Source organism: Engystomops pustulosus, chromosome 6, assembly GCF_040894005.1.
Source record: "Engystomops pustulosus chromosome 6, aEngPut4.maternal, whole genome shotgun sequence".
Classification (NCBI taxonomy): domain Eukaryota; kingdom Metazoa; phylum Chordata; class Amphibia; order Anura; family Leptodactylidae; genus Engystomops; species Engystomops pustulosus.
This window is the reverse complement of record NC_092416.1, coordinates 59,518,884-59,538,971: the sequence shown is the minus strand read 5'-3', so window position 1 is coordinate 59,538,971 and position 20,088 is coordinate 59,518,884. Positions and strand designations below refer to the sequence as shown.

Here is a 20,088-nt window from a genome sequence, read left to right as displayed (position 1 = left end):
TTTAAAGAAGTTTTATATTCTGGATTCCAGGAAAGCTGGGTGGCAGTATTCTGATCATAGTGACACCTTCATATGATGTACAGTACATCTATAGCATGGGTTTCATTTATAGATTTGCATTGTGAGCTGTTCTATATCTTACTAGAGGACACATGTACTGAGAGGGAAGAGCTCATCCTGTCCATGTGCTTCCTCCCTACTTCCCAGTCTCTCTGCACAGCCTCAGAAACCTGATGCTCAGACAGGTGTTTACTGATCCCTTGTTCACCTGGGAAAAGATGTGTCTTGTAAGAGCCCTGGAGGCTTAAGTTCCAGCAGTGTGCTCATTGTGCAAGGGGAGGGGAGTGTATGGGAGGAATAGACATGAGCTCAGCAGAGGGAGAGCTGGAGTCACACACAGAACAAAAGTAGCCAGAGCTACAGAGAGGGGGTCCTGCTGCTGCCCAGCATTGTGGATTCCAGGGGCTGCTACTCACAAGCCTGTAGGATCTGCAAGCTGCCACACCTTCAGGAGACTGTCATACTGGGAGAGCTACCAGCAATCCCCATGGATAAGTGACTCACAACAAGCATCATCCTCCTCCCTGGAAACTGCAACACTGTGTCTGGGATTTCTAAGGTGAAACACAGTCTCTTCCTTGAGTAAGAACTCTTCATCCTCCTCCCCTTGCACCAATGGATGTTTATTTCTCTTCCAACAAATGTTCTTCTGCAGAACTGATGCCTATGTAGACTTTTCCAGCCTGAAAGGTGAGTCTAAAGATTACATAGGCTACAATATTACAGTCATGTAGCACCTCAGCCTTGTATGGAGCAGGATGCCTCTTCTAACATTCCGGCTTGTAGTCTTTACCATGCATCTCCAGGTTAGCAGTGACCTAGAAAGGTAAGCCTGGAGATACTACAGACGGTATTAATGCAGTTAGGAGGTATCTCAGCCTTATGTGGAGCAGGATGAGTTTAGATGTTGTGAAGATAGTAACATCATTTCTGTCTTGTACACTTCACCTTGCATCCCCAGCCTAGCAATGACCTGAATGTGATGAAGGTGAGACCAGCAATAGTACAGATGTTAATATTATAGCTTAGTAGTAACGTGGCCATCAAGAAATACCTTGATTATTCTTGCTGCAATGTAGATATCAGTATATTAGTCTTACAATTGAGTATCTTCAGCCTAGCGAAGGGACATAAAGGGTATGGAGATCACATAGACCTCAATATTACAGATCTGCAGACTTCACATGGCATCATAAGTGATCCGAGAAGGTGTGTCGAGACCTCAATATTTCATGAAGACTTTACATTACATCTCCAGCCTTGTGATGAGTCTTAAAAGCAATGCTGGAAATGACATTGACCTCAGTATTTTTGATTACTTGTGGTAGGATGACCCTTGAGTTGTCTTATATTTATGTATATCTCAATATTCAGCTTGTAGACTTTATCTCGTGTTCCAGCCTTTAAATACATTCTAAAGATGAAGCTGAAGACCTGAATATTGAAAGATCTGTTTGTAGCTGGGGCCCTGGTTGTATCAGTCAAGAATTAACTTTCACATAGAGCAGATTGGGATTAAAAATCTAGCAATGTCCCTGTGACAAATCCCCCTTTTGTAGATAAGATGAAGATCAGTCCAGGTTCCTATGGCCGCGGCACATGTGATGGGTGACACAAATGTATATCCGGTTCCTATGGAAATATTGAATTATTCTGTGATTTGCCTGTGGTGGTCAATATTTGGTTGAAGGCAGTGTCCTGCCTTGTCAGGGCATGATGAGAGTTATAGTTTCACATTAGAATCAATTCTGCATATATTAAACAGTTATGATTTAATACAATCTATGGTACATATTAAATAAAACACCATTAAAATAAATGACTGTTATATAATATATGTGGGCTGTTAATATGGTGTCATTTTTTTATTATTACTATTGAGATATATGACATTTGCTGGCAACAAGTGTTATGTCTAGCTACCTCATTTCTCTCTATCTACATCTATTTTGTATATCCATCTCATATCCTCATCTATCATTACCAGTATCTGATCTCTGTTATATTTGCCTACTCTCGTTTTGCCTGCTCAGCAGTAGTTTAGCTGATGACCCAGTTTGACTTTTCCAGGTCAGCTTGGGGGGATTGGGTGATGAGGTGAAACTTCCCGCATGTTGTCATGTGACGTCCTCCATAGCTATGCAGATGATCGGCCTCTCCCACCATAAATCTGCACCCTATTTTGTTCTCCATCCATTTTACGGTTTATTTGCAGCATCTTTTGTAGTTGTTGGCCGCTGCGTTCATAGGATTCATGCTGTCTTTGATCTTCAGTTGACGTTATTAAGAGTCTTTAATTTTCCAATAATGGAGCTTGTCATCTTGGTTATCATCATTGATGAGGAATATTTGCTTTATGTATGATTTTTCATGTTTGGTTTTGTTTTTAGACAGGTATGACAACTTTTAATATGATTTTCTATTCAGATTCATGGGTGAAACATCAGTGTTTCTCAGTACAAGCTAATTTGATGAGGTTTTTTTTAAAAAAAAAATCTCATCTACAATTCAAAGTAAGGAGAAATTATCTAAGTTGCATCTGTAGAGTGAAAATGTACAGCAAAATTCTCTATAGCTTTAGGGTTTATCCATACAATTTGGTCAAAATTTCATGCCATGACCATATTGAAAAATATGAAGTGCAGCCATATTGTAGTTTTTCACAACACGATGGCACAGGCCACATGGTTGTTTGATTTTAAAATGATTTTCTTTCTAGCTTCTGAGAATTTTATTAAAAGTCAACAACCGGTATGGCGGCTCTACTTGTTGTCAATTAAAAATGGCCTCCTGTTTTAAGTGGAAATCCCCTTAAATATCACTATATATGCTGATAGGATGTATCTTAATTAGAAGCGGAGGCCATCATAGTATCAACTTGGAGGAAGCATTAATATTGCTGCCATTATATTCCACAATGGCGTCACCAAATCTGGAATCTTTGTGACCTTAATCCCTTTGTCCTCAGACGCTGGGACATCATACTATTTTCTTAACATCATCAATTCTATGACACATGAACTAATAATGTATAATTTAAATTATGTTTTGAACATTGTTTATTGTTATTAGTTTTCTTTCTTCCTATTTATCCAGGGTGACCTCATTTTTTAGTGGGTAAGGATAGATTATCTTGTAGATGAAGATGTGAAGAATTTTGGGGTGAGAAGGACTAGAGTTTCTTGGACCTATTAGTTGGTCTAGTTTAGGGTTCAGTTTTCTGGTGCACCCACTGAATTTTCTGGCTCTCCTATTCCCGAGGCCATGCTCCCTTTTTAGACAAGTCAAAAAACTGCCAAAAAATGATCTATATCTCTCAATAAATGCAATGCACTGCATTTCTATTGGAAATTAGTCTAGGTAAATCTCTATATCTTATATTTCACTTAGATCTAGAGTTCAAGAGTTTTAAAACTCTCCAATAAAGCCAGCAGTCACTGCTGCAAAGTACAATAGGATTTTGTGGATGATGCCACCACACCAGGCCATGGAATAAACATGAGCTAGAAGCTCCTCAGCTGCTTGATAACAGACTGGTAGTGGTTTATTAGGACAATTGCTTATCACAGAGAAAAGATAAGTATGCAAGATATACAGAAAGATATATAGAGAGTTAGATAGATGAAGAGTATTTTGTACTTTGTACAAAATAAGTAACATTATGTATATATACTGTGACTGCACTAGTAGAATAGTTAATACAGCTCTGAAAAAAATACACATTGTAACTTAGGGTCAGTACAGAATAAGTAAAATAGTGTATGTATACAGTGAGCAGCAGAATAGTGAGTGCAGCTCTGGAGTATACTGTAACATAGGCTGTATCTCAGGATCAGTACAGAATAACTAGTATATAGTAACTACACCAACATAATAGTGAATGCAGCTCTGGAGTATAAGCTTTAACTCAGTAGAAGTAGGGGGTTAGTAATACAATGTATGTCCATAGTTATTCCATCAGCAGAATTGTAATTGGAGCTCTGGAGTATAATACACACTGTTCCTAAGGATCAGTACAGGTTACAGGATGTAATGTGTGGTTATTAAGTGGTAACGTGTAATTTACTTCATTTTCATGTTAAACATGAGGTACTCTGATCAGAACACTATTACATTTTTAGTACATTGACTAGGAGTTTAGTAGTTTATTTGTCCTGTGATGTTAGTATTTGTAGCGATTTCTATATAATGTACAGGCTGTCCCCGACTTAAGGACACCCGACTTACAGACGACCCCTAGTTACAGACAGACCTCTCTGCCCACTGTGACCTGTCTGTATGCTGATAATTTCATGTACTTTAGTCCAAGTCTGCAGTGTAAGGTCTCTGCAATACAGGTTTATTGTTAATCCTTGTTCCCATGTCAACCCTAATTGTCACATGGACCAAAAAATAATTTCTCTGGAGTTACTTATTAAATATACCTGATCTGACTTACATACAAATTCAATTTCAAAACAAACCTATAGAACCTATCTTGTACATAACCCGGGGACTGCCTGTACTGTATAAGACATTATTATACATTTCTACCATATATGATCTCTATCCATGTTCATCCTTTTATATGTTAAGGTGTAAGATGTAAAACAAGTGCAGCAGTGTAATGCAGGGTGCAGAATGGTTTACTTCTCTTGGATAAGATAAATGGCTGTTCTCCAATCGGTTGCTATAGATTTAATAAAATAGCTGATTTGGGATCGGCTTTTATAAACACGATAAGACAAAGTAAATAGAGCGCTGAGAAAATAAATGAATGGATTTCTGCTTTTGCTCTTGAAAGGACTTTGCTAGTCAGCTCTGTATTAAGAGCTCATCCAGAAATATTTGGATATCCGCTGTGTGTCTTCATTGCTGAATGTCATTCCATTGTCTCAGCATGATAAAGGACAATATTGTCTGTTCCACCTGCTTGCAAAATGCGTACAGTCACGGCAGACAGAGGTTTATCGATATGGAAGCCCAGGGGTGGACATCACCAACAGAGGGACCATACACAAAAATACAGTAGGGCACATTTACTAACAACAGTGCAAACGGTACTATGTGAAGTTTGCTTGTGTAGTGTGCAGAGAGCACCAGATTCAGGATTTTTGGCGCACGTTCTGCGTGAATCTGGTGCTCCCTGCACTGCCTGACACAGTGCACTTCTTTTTTTTGTGCACCTTTAACATAGCGCGTGTGACACATTTCTGTCGGATTTTGCAAGTTAAATGTGGTCCACAGTCCGACTGAGCACCAGAATGCCTCTTTCAGTGCAGAAATTTGTGTTTGTTGCATGAGGCATAGTGCAGCCAAAATGGTTGTGTGTGTCTCACCTAAAAACATGCAAGGCAAGACAGGAAACTGGCGCACGGCCCTTAGTAATAGTTCACTTATGTCATATTAGCCAATTGTGATGCCACAGTGGTACATGAGTGAAATCATTCAATGATGTCACCACATCTTACTTCTTTGAAACCCCCTTTTGGTGTCAATGCAGTTACCAGACTGAAACCAACTTGTGGTGTCAGAGCAACTAATCTGACTTAAAGGAAATCTACCATTTGATTTCATACATTATGAACCAAACATACCTTGAGAATGCTGTAGCTACACTTATGCAGGCACATATCTTGTTTAATCCCTATGCTGAGTGGTTTTGCTGAAAAAACAATTCTAACATTCAGGACCCATGGATTCCATGGATTGACAGCTCTGCTCCCCTCCGTTCCCAAATATCCTATGATAAAGATTACCTGGCTCCCTGCCAACAAGTCCTTGCCTTGCCTGGGGTGATGCCTCTTTTCAAATTGCAACGCTCGCTTGCTCATTTAAATAATGTTCCCCTCTAATTAATCATTTATTTCCCCTCCCATTTGCTCCCTCTTCTCTGACATCGGCTCACCACACTGGAAACCTCGCTTCTGCGCTCCCTCTCTGCGCATATCAACTAGGCAGCGCTCAGGTACGCAATATACATAGGGAGTTTGCTTACCTGAACACTGCGTAGTTGAAATGAGCAGAAATGGCACGCATGCACAGTTTGCTGCTGGGCGGATCCAGGCTGCACAGCTCACCACGCAGTAGCGAGGTTTCCTGTGCGGTGAGCCAACAACACCATGAGAAGAGGGAGCAAGAGGGAGGGGTAACAAATAAATAAGTAGAAGTGGGGCCGAGCGGAAGGTTATGTAAATGAGCAGGCGAGTGTTGCAATTTGAAAAAGGCATCACCCCCAGGACCTGGCTAGGACTTGTTAGCAGGGAGCCAGGCAAACTTTATCATGGGGAACAGAGGGGATCACAGCTGTGAATCCAGGTGTCATATAATGTACCCTGCAGCGCCTATTCAGACCTGTCACCAGTTAAATTCTGCCTTCTGATGACGGGTTCCCTTTAACTGACCTTGTTATGTCACATGCGATGACATTACTGTAACCTGACCGAAACTCACTTAATGTCATAGCGACTCACTTAAAGGGCACCTACCACCACAAATCTAGGTAGATCGGGTGGTAGTTGGATCAATGGGACGTGAGGATAACCCTTTTAAGGGCTAATCCTCACGTCCCCGCAATTTTTTGGTAACTTTTAGCAATCGTTTATGCTAATTTTATTATGCGGCTACTGGGGCGTGGAGTAGCCGCATCTGAGTTACACGAGGCGGCTACTCCACGCCCCGGTAGCCTCTTTTCTCCTCCTACTCACCATCTTCGGCACGTAGCTGCGCGCCCTCGTCTGATGATCCGACAGTCTGCGCATGCGCAGAACAGCAGGCCTGTGCCTGCGCGGTCACTGCTCCGAAGCCGGGGCTGCACAGGCGCGAGCCTGCTGTTCTGCGCATGCGCAGACTGCAGGATCGTCGGAGAAGGGCCCGCAGCTACGAGCAGCTGCGCGCCGAAGATGGTGAGTAGGAGGAGAAAAGAGGCTACCGGGGCGTGGAGTAGCCGCCTCGTGTAACCTCAGATGTGGCTACTCCACACCCCAGTAGCCGCATAATAAAATTAGCATAAACGATTGATAAAAGTTACCAAAAAATTCCAGGGACGTGAGGATTAGCCCTTAAAAGGGCTATCCTCACCTCCTATTGATCCACCTACCACCCTATCTACCTTTAAAGGTAGATTTGTGGTGGTAGGTTCCCTTTAAGTAATAATCATTTATGATATCACAGCTATTCTTTGTTATGTCAATGTAACTTAAAGGGGTGTTCTCATCTGGGCATTCACATTCAGTTTCATTAATCTGCCATACATATACATTTCTTCAATTGGATGTTATTAAAAAAATTTTTACCTCATAATTTCTCATAAATGTCCTTGGATACGACCACCTCTGTTGAAGTGATTGCACACTGAAACAAAAGGTTTTTGTATATGAAATGTCCGGGAGTTACTGCAGGTCCTACAGCCGTCCTGTGGTAATGATTGCAGAATCCAGGTGGTCAGGCAGGACTCAATAGCGCATGTCTGGCCACCGCTGCCAAAATGTGAGGTGGTCGCGTCCGAGGAAGCTATCTCGTTACTAAGGGACAACATGGCTACATTTATGAGACAATGGGGGTCTACTAAGGGCCCGATTCGTGTTTTCCCTGTATTGCTCCGGGATTTTGCCGCACGCGATCGGATTATGGCGCATCGGCGCTGGCATGCACGCAACGGAAATCGGGGGGGGGGCTGGCTGAACAAAACCCCAACGGATTCGGAAAAACCAAAGCAATTTTTAAAAAAAAGGTGTTGCGGGACTTGCACTTACCTTCACTAGGAATAGGCCGGTGAACTTCAGGGCATTCCAGCGGGACTCGGGGAACTTCAGCGCAGCAGCGCCACCTGGTGGACGTCGGAGGAACTACCTTAGTGAATCCCGGCCGGACCCGAATCCACCGCTGAGAACGCGCCGCTAGATCGCGAATGGACCGGGTAAGTAAATCTGCCCCATTTTCTTCACACAGGAGCATTTTTTAAAATAATCAATCCAATTGAAGAAATGTTTACATATGGCAAATGAATTAAATTAAATGTGAATGCCCAGATACGAATACCCCTTTAACTAAAAGTGATGTCACAGTTGATTAAATACAATTATGATGTCACATTAGAACTGAAAACATCTATTATGTCAATTCTGGCAGACCTCCAAAAATGGGAACATAACTAAAACTTACAGCATGCTATAATGAATACCCCAAGCCATGGCCAAACTCTACTTCTAACCCCCATCCTGTAGTATAAAACCCCCTTAATTGCCCCAACACTGTATAATTCCTAAGGTAGTGAGTGGTCCCCTCATAGTATAATGTCCCCCTCCTATAATGCACCCTTAGGCTAAATACACACGTTCTGCCGTTCCTTCCTTCCCTCCGTTAAAAAAGTGAAGAATGAAGATTTAACGGAGGTTGAACTTATCGGTTAAAAATCTTATTGTACATTTTTTGTCATCCTCCATGGTCAGTTTGGCATGGATCAGTTATCCATGCTTTTTTTTCTCAAACAGAGGAAAAATATTGCAGCCTTCGTCAATTTTTTCGTCCAAAAAAGTGCATGATAACGGATACCTGCCTAATCGTGACATAACGGATTACGTAAAATTTACATTGATGTCAATGATGATGGAGGGAATGAACGGAAAGAAGGAAAGGTAGTGTGAACATGATGCCCCCTACCTGAGGCCCACACCCTGTAACTTTTACTAAGTATTTCTGACCACAGTATTGCTTCATGAACCATTCAGGAATCAGGCACTATAGCAAAACAGGGCAACTATCTCCAACAAAGCTGGAATGATTGTCATCTAACAACCAGAGACACAGGACATTTATGTAAATGTGATCAGTGGCCATTATGGAAAATTTGATTTGCTTTATTTTGCATAAAGCACTCACTTCATTGCTGTATTTTGCAGGATTAATCTGCTCCCTCCAAAAACCTGACATCTGCCAAATGTATCTGTGTTTCCCTAAAGCTTGGTCCACCACTATATAGACCCCTATACTGTACAGTAATGCCTGCAGTATGATTTTCTATTGTTTCTACTGAGAACGTTCCTTGTGAAGACTAATTTTCTCTGTGCAAACCATGCTCCGTATCTTACCTTTCACAGTAACCTGATGCTGTGTGGCACCCTCGCCTTGCAAGGGGGATAGCCTTACACAGTGACAGCAAGTGTCCATGCCTGCATCACCAAAACACAGTGTGGCCTCCAGAGCCCTGACCACATTGTAATCCACGTATAGTCATGAGTGTGTTGTCACCACTACAGGTTGACGTGTACAAAGAGTTCATTTACATTTTCCCTGATGCAAATCCCAAAGTGTTCTTTACATTTCTTAAAGGGGTTGAGTAAGATCAGTGTTTTTTTTATTATTGGCCAAGGGGGTATAAAAGTAACTATATGACATCACTGCTGAGCCTCTGTATACAGTGGGCATTGGTGTTATATGGGGCAGGGATACCTGAAGGCCCCCACCCCCAAAAAAATTCTAGCTCCTCCATATTTAATTTTCACCGTGCTAACTTTTGTTGACTTTCCATTAGGAAATGTTTCGAGGGGAGGGCATGAGACCCCCTTGACATACCTAGAGCTCCAGTACACCAAAACAACAAAATGGAAGCAAGGATTATACAGTTGAGCTGAAGTTAGAAAATGTCAATTTATTAAATACCAAAATATACACCACATTTAAAAATGGGAACCACGGAATGGAGTCCCATTAGATGTGACCAAACTGACCTGAACACAATACTGCAACAACAGTCAATGGGGGAGATTTATCAGAAGCGTCTTAGAGCAGAATTGTCCATGAAAAGCATCAAAACTCTGCTTTCATTTTCCAACTGATGTTTTTAAAATTAAAGTTGAGCTCTGATTGGTTGCCATGGGAAACTAGAACAGTTCTGCTCTCAGACACTTCTGATAAATCTCCCCCAGCGTATCAGTTAATTCACAAATATGCATATTATGGGACTCATTTACTTACCCGGTCAATTCCCTTTCCCACGGCGTGTTGTCCAACATTGATTCGGAGATTGCCGGGATTCACTAAGGTCGTGCACTCGATATCCACTAGGTGTCACTGCTGCGCTGAGGTCCGCCGGAGTTCACCTTCTTCATCCCGATATATGCGAGTGCTATTCTTGCAACACAAATCGTTTTTTAAATTCTGCGATTTTCAGAATCTGTCGGATTTCTGTCACGTGAAAGTGTCTAGCTAGTAATGCACATTATCCTGTGACCAGCAGCTGTCCAGACTTTCTAAAGACATGCATGCTCAACATGGACAAGTGTGCATGTGCTTTGAATAGGGAGGGGAAAGTCACTGCCAGACCCTCTCCCTGTGAAAAAAAGTAGTGGAAATGTTGAAATCTAACAATTTTTGTAACTATCCAGAATTACTCTAATAGCAATTTCAGCTTTAGAGTATTAGCAATAATAATATTAATTAATAATCTTTATTTATATAGCATATATAGGACTGAGGGTATTGACACTGATTGATGTCCTTACTTTATAGAAAACACAATAGAATGGGTACATTTTTACCATTCCATGAATGTCTCCATTGACAAAAATACCTGTGATCTGTAATCTTATGGGTTTAGTTGTTCCCATAACTATTGATGTATTTTAAGTTTTGAAAATCCTCCCAAAAAACGTTATTGAAAAATAATGCCCCTTATTCCTTAAGACCTACCACAAGTTGTCTTCAGCTGTCTTCAAGCCTCATGATGAGAGCTTAGTACACATCTTGAATATGTCAGATGCTACAATGTATCAGTCTTATGTCTGAAGTGTTGCTTTCTTTGTATTACAGAATAAAAGCCTGGGCTTTGCCTAGTGGAACAATATATCCTGTCTTAAGCTGACATATGATCACTGCTAAGAGTTCAGAAATCTTTCACATTTGTAAAGACGTGTAACCCCTTTAAAGGAATGGGATATATAACCTACAGCTGTAGTGACTTATGGTACCTGAACACTGTCATAATCCTTGTGGCACTTAAAGGAATTGTCCATTTTTACCATTCCTTTTTGTGAGAAGAGTCTCCTAATGATAATTTGTCTTGCTGTTAGTCATGTTAGTGATCAATTGAAATTTAATGAGGTAGAAACTGATAACTTCCATGTAATACCACCATAGGGGTAACCAAGCATAACACTGCCCCCAGTGAAGTCATTGGGCCGTTTCTGTACTGAACAGACATGGCTGGGCCTTCAAAGTGACTGACACTCTTTATAATCTCTCTATGGCTGTAGAAGATGGTCCCTAATTTAATTCCATAGTAGGATAATTGATCTGCTGAATTTGATAATGGTTTAATGAGGTTTTTTACTATAGTCCATTATTAAACTTACTTTGGAACTTGGCTGGTAGAACAGATTTTCTTTATAAGTTGTCACTAAAGAGTATTTTAACATAAGATGTACAGACGTTAAAAAAGGTTGGACTTTGCATCAACCATTCTCGATCATGTTGACTAGTTACATAGACCTGTAGGTTTTGTTAAACCCAAAACATTATCTGCTTATAGCTATAGGGTGCATAGGATGCTGTAGGATGCATCACTGGTGTTTTCACTTATGTAGAATTTGTAATATATACATAAAAGTAGTAGAAATACATTCAAACACTAGGGTTCTGTCTCCAATCTATGGCTATCCAGCTGCCCCCATTAGTTGTCCATGCATGTCGAGAGTTGTAGTTTTGCAACAGCTGGAAAGTGACAGGTTGGAGACCACTGCCAGGAGTGCATTCTGTACAACTTTTCCTACATGTTCTATCACCATAATACTTTGTACTACATCCCCTGTGCCGATATTTCGCCAGGGGCTGCTCTCCGTAGTCTTGGAATCCTTCACCCTACACAGAAATCTCTGCATATTTTCACCTGTACCTGATTTATACGTATTATATATTTTCTGCAGCGTGTTATTGTATAGTAAAATAACATGCAATTACCACTTTCTGTACAGACTTGTTGCTCTGCTATGTTTGGCAAAATTACAGTGTAGGCACTCCAGGTATGTTTTGCACATTCACTGAAAACACTTATAGATGCATTAACTGTCTGGGTGCTGGTCAGACAACTAGGACTCTAGTATTCTTTACCACTAATGCATTATGCTTAAAGGGGTTGTCCATTGGGTAAAAAGTGTCACATCTCCATTCAATGCCACTCCCAATGCCATTGATTCCTCTGGAAATAATAGCTCACCTAGGTCCTGGCCACCGCAATGGCCTACTTTAGGCAGTAATTTGCTGAGTGGTCATTTCCCATGAAACAGGAAGTAGACACATGGCTAGCGGCAGAATCGCCAGAAGCAGCGGTCTATAGGTGAAGTAAATGATTGTTGTTTATGGTGACTACGTTCTGTGTTTTTTTTTAGAGTGCCAGTATTAGACATGACACATTCTGTGATGTTTGCCACCTATATTGGAGTATTACTCTGCCTTGCTATAAGTACTTTGTTTCCACCATGGGCTTAAAGGTCAAGCAGGGTACAATTATTGGGCCAAGGCTTAATGCTAAAGGGATCTCAAAAAGGAATATTAGAAAATTCTCAAGGGGTTGACCACTAATCCGAATTTTCAACAGGGTGAATATAAGACCCTGTCATCCATGACGTGACACACACACAGCAGGACTCAGGACTTACTGTGACATCCTGTGTGCTGCTAGCTTCCAGCGGATGAAGGAGACAGTGTAGTTATTACTGTTTGCATGCCCGACCTCTCATAATCACTCCATATCAGCGGGTGTGCCGAAACATCTGCAAGCCTCTCCAACCACTGATTTGGGAGTGGTTATGCTAGAGATGGCATGCAGACAGCAATCTACCAAAGGCAGCAGGACATGGGAAGTCACAGGAAGTCTAGAGTCCTGCTGCCCAATGGTCACATAATCCGCATTTCCCAGCTGCAAATCCCAAAATTTAAGTAAGTATTACTTGGGTGACCCGACACAGGTCTTATACTTGCCTTGTTAAAGTTTGGGATTAGCGGCCATCCCCTTTAATAGAGGTAGGTCTCTATTTTAAGGGGTTACCTGGGAACATAATTTTTTTTTATTATTTATGGCTGGCGGTGATATGCATCTACAGTCACACTCCTGCTACTGCATGAGTTTCAGTGCAGTAGAAGTAGGTAGGCTGTAGATGCATGAATGCAAATAGAAGCTATAGACACAAGTCACCATCGACCACTTATACAAACAAGAGTCAGCATAGAAAGGCAGCATCGCAACAGGAGCAGGGAGAGAGGTAAGTATAAGTTCTTTTTTATTTTTAAACCCCCTCTCCCCAGCCAAATATAAAAAAAAATTTAACACAAAATGGTTAGGCTACTATATATTTGGAGCATCCTTGTTTGATTTCTATATTTATTGTATATTATTTTTGACAGGAAAATGTAACCATTGCTCCCAGGTTACAGATTACAATTAACATTGAGGGTCAAGCATAACAAAACCCATTGAACAGATTAAAACTGGGAGAACCTTTTAAAGGACACCTATCATCAGGTCTCTGTAACTATTTTTGTCACCACTACCTGTTGGAGCAGCTCACAAGGATTCCATCACAGCCCTTATCTATTCAATTCATACATTAATCATTCTAAAATCATCTTTTTATTATGTAAATGAGGCTGGTCACATGGTCAGAGGCAGTGATGTCACTCCTGTTCCCCCTCCCCTCTCCTCCCGCTGCTCATGTCTGTGTGTAATGTATAGTAAAGCATTGCTAGTGTCTGTGCTTTAACTGCTGACATGCTCTCCTCCCATACACATGTGTGAGACACAGACATCAGCTACACAAGTACCTGACATGTTCTGCTATACACATGTGTGAGACACCGACATTGTCTACACAAGTACCTGACATGTTCTGCTATACACATGTGTGAGACACAAACATTGGCTACACAAGCACCTGACATGTTCTGCTATACACATGAGTGAGACACAGACATAAGCTACATAAGTACCTGACATGTTCTGCTATACACATGTGAGAGACACAGACATCAGCTACACAAGTACTTGACATGTTCAGCTATACACATGTGTGAGACACAGACATCAGCTACGCAAGTACCTGACATGCTGTGTTCTCCTACACACATGTGAGAGACACAGACATCAGCTACGCAAGTACCTGACATGCTGTGTTCTCCTACACACATGTGAGAGACACAGACATCAGCTACACAAGTACCTGACATGTTCTGTTATACACATGGCTGCATCCTGGAGCAGTTGAATACACACACAGTAGTGATGTGTCGTTTGCGAGTAGACGGCTCTAAGAGCTTGTTCTTGTTTGTGAACGACGGGAATACAATTTGGTTAAAATGGGAGTGGTGTGGAGTGATTGACCTACCTATTATATATTTAATAGGGAGCCATTCAGGAGCCAGAAGAGCCCGCTCTTCTTAGTGGGCGGAGCTTAATGAGCCAGCTCACTAAGAAGAGCCATAATTCCCATCACTAACACACAGGTTGCAGGGGATGTGGCCGCCAGAAACAGGAAGTATAGAGGGGCAGCCAGCACCAGGAGTGTCATATAATTATACAGGCTGTCAGTCATATGTATAGGACAGTGATGGTCAATCTATGGCACTGGCGCCAGAGGTGGCACTCAGAGCCCTTTCTGTGGGCACTCAGGCCATCAGCCTAGGACAGAGTTCACCAAACAGGACCAAATCCATTAAATCTTCCTGCAGTCCTAGGCAACTTATGAGATGCTGCTCTCAGTGACACTTCATTGACTGTTTGGAACTGCTTGAAAAGTGAGAAGGTGTTAAAAGAACTGCATTATCTTTGGAGGTCTTCCTGCTGGACCCACCATTCTTCCTAAACAGAGAGACCCTGGAGAGAAGCTACAATGATAGTCTGAATTTGCCCTCCTTCTTTGAACTGTATTGGTGGCCAATACAATTAAAAAAAGTGGAAGAATAGGTAGCAATAAGTTACTGCTTAAAATGGCACATTGGCACATCAGGGTAAATAAGTGGGTTTTGGTTGTAGTTTGGGCACTCAGTCCCTAAAAGGTTCGCCATCACTGGTATAGTAGTTTAAATTCGAAAGAGACTTGATAACTGAAACAAGGAGTTAAAATTTCAGAGCAGCCACTGACCTGGCAAACTCCCACAGAAGCCAAAACTTTATACAGTCAGAAATGTCAGTGCTCTACTCTGTATTGATAAAAGTCGATCAATCTCACCTCCTCTTCTTAAGGTTAAAATAGAAGATCTCCTTGGTTTCCGTTATACTTCACTCTGTCTCGGCGTGGACCTCGTTTCACTTCCGAGGAGGCGAAACCTAGGTCGGGCGGTGTTTGGCGCACTGTCTACTGGTTGCTGCCATTTAACTCATACTTTTTGCAGTAAAGTCTTATGAATGGACGGGAGATTTGTGTGCCAAGATTTCTATCCAAACACAATATTTCTTTAAAAATACTTTTCTATTGAGATGTTTAGTTACTTTTGTACCCATGTATTTGCTTGTTCCATTCGTTATTTTTCTTGGGTTACTTATTATTTAAAATGTATTGAATGGATAAAAATCGGGTAAAACAGCCACATATTTTGCCATTCCAGCGAGTCTTTAAAATGTCTCATAGCAGTTGTTTGACTCCTTCACCAAAGCTGTTTTAGGGAATGTTTAGCCTAGAGATTAAAGGGGTGTTCCCACCTCAGCAAATTTTCTTTTTCGTGTTTATTTAAAAGAGGTTGGGTAGAGATTCATGTGACTAACATGCTTTATTTAAAAAAAAATGTGTGCAAATGGCCATAAATGTTTTTACATGGGGCTGACTTGACCCTTTTTTATTGTACCTAGATACAGCCAGCGCCGAGCGGTATAATTTTTCTTGCTGCTTTACCCCAGAGTTGAATTATCCACCGGCTTCCTGAGCCTTCGAGGTGCCGGAGCTGCCACTGATACATGATGGTGGTTTCAGTACGTCCCTCAACTGTCTTCCGCTATTCAATAAAGCATCCCGATGCTTGTGAGCAGCGCATGTGCAAGCTATGCACGCTCACATATTCTTCTCTTTATTTCACTGTCATATAAGCCATATACCAAGCGCCTAGGTACAACATGACCTGTAACTAAGGGTCAAAGCCATATACCAAGCGCCTGTAGCTAGGTACAACATGACCTGTAACTCAGGGTCAAGTTAGCCCCATGTAAAAACATTTATGGCCATTTGCACACATTTTTTTTTAAATAAAGCATATTAGTCACATGAATCTTTACTCAACCTCTTTTAAATAAACATAAAATTTTTTTGCTAATCAAAGATCTGCTTCAGTCTTAAGCCCCTGTGTTTAAAGGGTGTCTACCACCAGGATGAGCCTGAGAGGATCCAAGCTTCATAGGTGTTAATGGAGCCTGGAGCCCTTCAGCTCCATTTGCATACAGTCTTTCATCCTGGTGGTAGATTTCCTTTAAACATCACTTTTGGATAAGTAGCCGGAGTAAGAGTAGTAGTAGTAGTAGTAGTGTAGCTGGACACTGTAAAAACAAAAGAAAAACTTTGCAAAACAGGAATATATATGAATGGAAAGATACATAATGGGTCTTATTTACTAAGGGTCTCGCAGCCGCATTTTTGTCGGTTTTTCCGACTTTTTGGGGATCGAGCTGGGGTTGAGTCTCACTCGATCGGATTTTGGCGCATCGGCGCTGGCTTTCTGATCGGGGAAGCAACAGATGCAGGATATCGGGCATAGTGAATCGCAGCAGCTGTGCATTGGAGTCGGGGAACGCACCTCGGGGATCACACGAGGACGGGTAAGTAAATTTGCCCCAATGTGCCCTACACAATGCGGTATTACTTGTGAGGTGATTTGTGAGCTAGTGGACTCTCTTCAAATAATAATATTCTACCCACAACTACCACTAGAGGGAGCCTATGAGCTTATTGTATACAGTATGCAGTAAGCTGCTGTGCTCCCTCATGAGGTGACTGCAGGCACATGCAGTTCTGATGGCTATAAATAGATGAGAAATCGCGGTGTGCTCCGTGTAATGACTATCCCCCAAGGTCTGTAGTTCAGGAAACCAAGGATTCTTTGTTCCCATAGAGATAAGCAGCCACCTAGATGTCAGGCAGCTGCTTAAATGGTAGATCCTTCTGGCAATAAACATATGTGATCAATACAATATGAGTGTCAGGGAAGATACTGGAGCTGTCAGTTTTGGAGTTAAACTATACTAGAATAAAAAAAATATACATCCAAATAGAAGCAACCAGTAAAAATTAACTTAATCTTTACTTGTGAATGGGAAATAAAACTCAGATTCGGAAAACAGGGGCAGGACGGGGGTGGAATATTGAGGGGCTGTCTAGGCTGGAATCAAAGGGTTATCTTCAAAGCATTACATTATGATTGTTAATATCCACTCATGCTTCTTAATGGCGTTTTCTGTTTTATGACTATGAGTAAATCAAGTTCAATCCTTTGTATTTTGCTGTTTCAATTTCTGAGGAGCAGATGAATCATGGATGATGAGATTCCATCCCAGAATGGTTTTTATATTTGAGTCTTTAGTGGACATCCATTTGACCTTGTATAAAGTCACATGGGAATTATAATTGCATGCTGCCTGCTCAGGCTAATCATATTTTCAAGAAGATTGACTATCTTTAATCCACTCAATGTACAAGAATATATGTGCTATAATACGGATTAAGACTGCTATGGGCCCTCAGCTGAATGAAACTTGTGGGCCCTCTTTTTTTTACTGCAGGGTAGTATCCAAATTGTTTGATGGTTTTGGAGACCTTCAACCCCCTAGAAGCCTTGAGCCCTTGCCTACTAAACCACACACATTATAATCCACGGCTGCTCCTATGCACAAGCGTATAACTACAAAGAAAACTGCATTGTGTGTACCAGAATACTTCTACTATAATGAAAGAAAGGATGAAACCTTCGGCACCAGCGTAGTAAAAAAATGTTTTGGTTCCGAAAACCCCTATATACAACAATATTATTACTATTATAATTCTGCGACTATGTACAAAAACATAACTGCTATAATACTGCTCCTATGCACAAGAATATAACTACTATAATACTGTCCCCTATGTACAGGAATATAACTACTATAATACTGCCCCCTATGTACAAGAATATATTACTATAATACTGCCCCCTATGTACAAGAATATAACTACTATAATACTGTCCCCTATGTACAGGAATATAACTACTATAATACTGCCCCCTATGTACAAGAATATAACTACTATAATACTGCCCCCTATGTACAAGAATATAACTACTGTAATACTGCCCCCTATGTACAAAAACATAACTGCTATAATACTGCTCCTATGCACAAGAATATATTACTATAATACTGCCCCCTATGTACAGGAATATAACTACTATAATACTGCCCCCTATGTACAAGAATATATTACTATAATACTGCCCCCTATGTACAAGAATATAACTACTATAATACTGCAGCCTATGTACAAGAATATAACTACTATAATACTACCCCCTGTGTACAATAATATAACTACTGTAATACTGTCCCCTTTGTACAAGAATATAACTACTATAATACTGCCCCTATGTACAAGAATATAACTACTATAATACTGCCCCTATGTACAAGAATACAACTACTATAATACTGCCCCCCATGTACAGGAATATAACTACTATAATACTGCCCCCTATGTACAAGAATATATTACTATAATACTGCCCCCTATGTACAAGAGTATAACTACTATAATACTGCCCCCTATGTACAAGAGTATAACTACTATAATACTGCCCCCTATGTACAAGAATATAACTACTGTAATACTGCCCCCTATGTACAAAAACATAACTGCTATAATACTGCTCCTATGCACAAGAATATATTACTATAATACTGCCCCCTATGTACAGGAATATAACTACTATAATACTGCCCCCTATGTACAAGAATATATTACTATAATACTGTCCCCTATGTACAAGAGTATAACTACTATAATACTGCCCCCTATGTACAAGAATATAACTACTGTAATACTGCCCCCTATGTACAAAAACATAACTGCTATAATACTGCTCCTATGCACAAGAATATATTACTATAATACTGCCCCCTATGTACAGGAATATAACTACTATAATACTGCCCCCTATGTACAAGAATATATTACTATAATACTGCCCCCTATGTACAAGAATATAACTACTATAATACTGCCGCCTATGTACAAGAATATAACTACTATAATACTGCCACCTGTGTACAATAATATAACTACTGTAATACTGTCCCCTTTGTACAAGAATATAACTACTATAATACTGCCCCTATGTACAAGAATATAACTACTATAATACTGCCCCTATGTACAAGAATACAACTACTATAATACTGCCCCCCATGTACAGGAATATAACTACTATAATACTGCCCCCTATGTACAAGAATATATTACTATAATACTGCCCCCTATGTACAAGAGTATAACTACTATAATACTGCCCCCTATGTACAAGAGTATAACTACTATAATACTGCCCCCTATGTACAAGAATATAACTTCTGTAATACTGCCCCCTATGTACAAAAACATAACTGCTATAATACTGCTTCTATGCACAAGAATATATTACTATAATACTGCCCCCTATGTACAGGAATATAACTACTATAATACTGCCCCCTATGTACAAGAATATATTACTATAATACTTCCCCCTATGTACAAGAATATAACTACTATAATACTGCCGCCTATGTACAAGAATATAACTACCATAATACTGCCCCCTGTGTACAATAATATAACTACTATAATACTCTCCCCTTTGTACAAGAATATAACTACTATAATACTGCCCCTATGTACAAGAATACAACTGCTATAATACTGTCCCCTATGTACAAGAATATAAATACTATAATACTGCTTCTATGTACAAGGATACAATTGCTATAATACTGCCCCCTATGTACAAGAATATACGGTAGCTACTATAATACTGCCCCCTATGTAGAACAATATACGGTAACTACTATAA

At 40.6% G+C, this 20,088-nt stretch overlaps 1 protein-coding gene and 1 long non-coding RNA gene across 4 annotated transcripts in view; one reads left to right on the top strand and one right to left on the bottom strand.

Annotated features, from left to right (window-relative positions):
- LOC140135143 (uncharacterized) overlaps positions 1 to 608 on the bottom strand; it is a 29,663-nt gene extending 29,055 nt beyond the window's left edge. For both annotated transcript variants that reach the window (XR_011856476.1, XR_011856475.1), the window contains exon 1: positions 477 to 608. This is a non-coding gene — a long non-coding RNA (uncharacterized lncRNA). The remainder of the gene's footprint in view (positions 1 to 476) is intronic.
- Positions 1 to 20,088, top strand: part of PLEKHG5 (pleckstrin homology and RhoGEF domain containing G5) — a 173,055-nt gene that overhangs the window by 47,177 nt on the left and 105,790 nt on the right. Inside the window, exon 1 of one of the 2 annotated variants that reach the window (XM_072156252.1) lies at positions 352 to 750. The exons of the other annotated variant lie outside the window; for it this stretch is intronic. The gene's annotated coding sequence lies outside the window, so the exon portion shown is untranslated. Of the gene's footprint in view, positions 1 to 351; positions 751 to 20,088 lie in introns of those variants that run through there. 2 annotated transcript variants of the gene reach the window in all.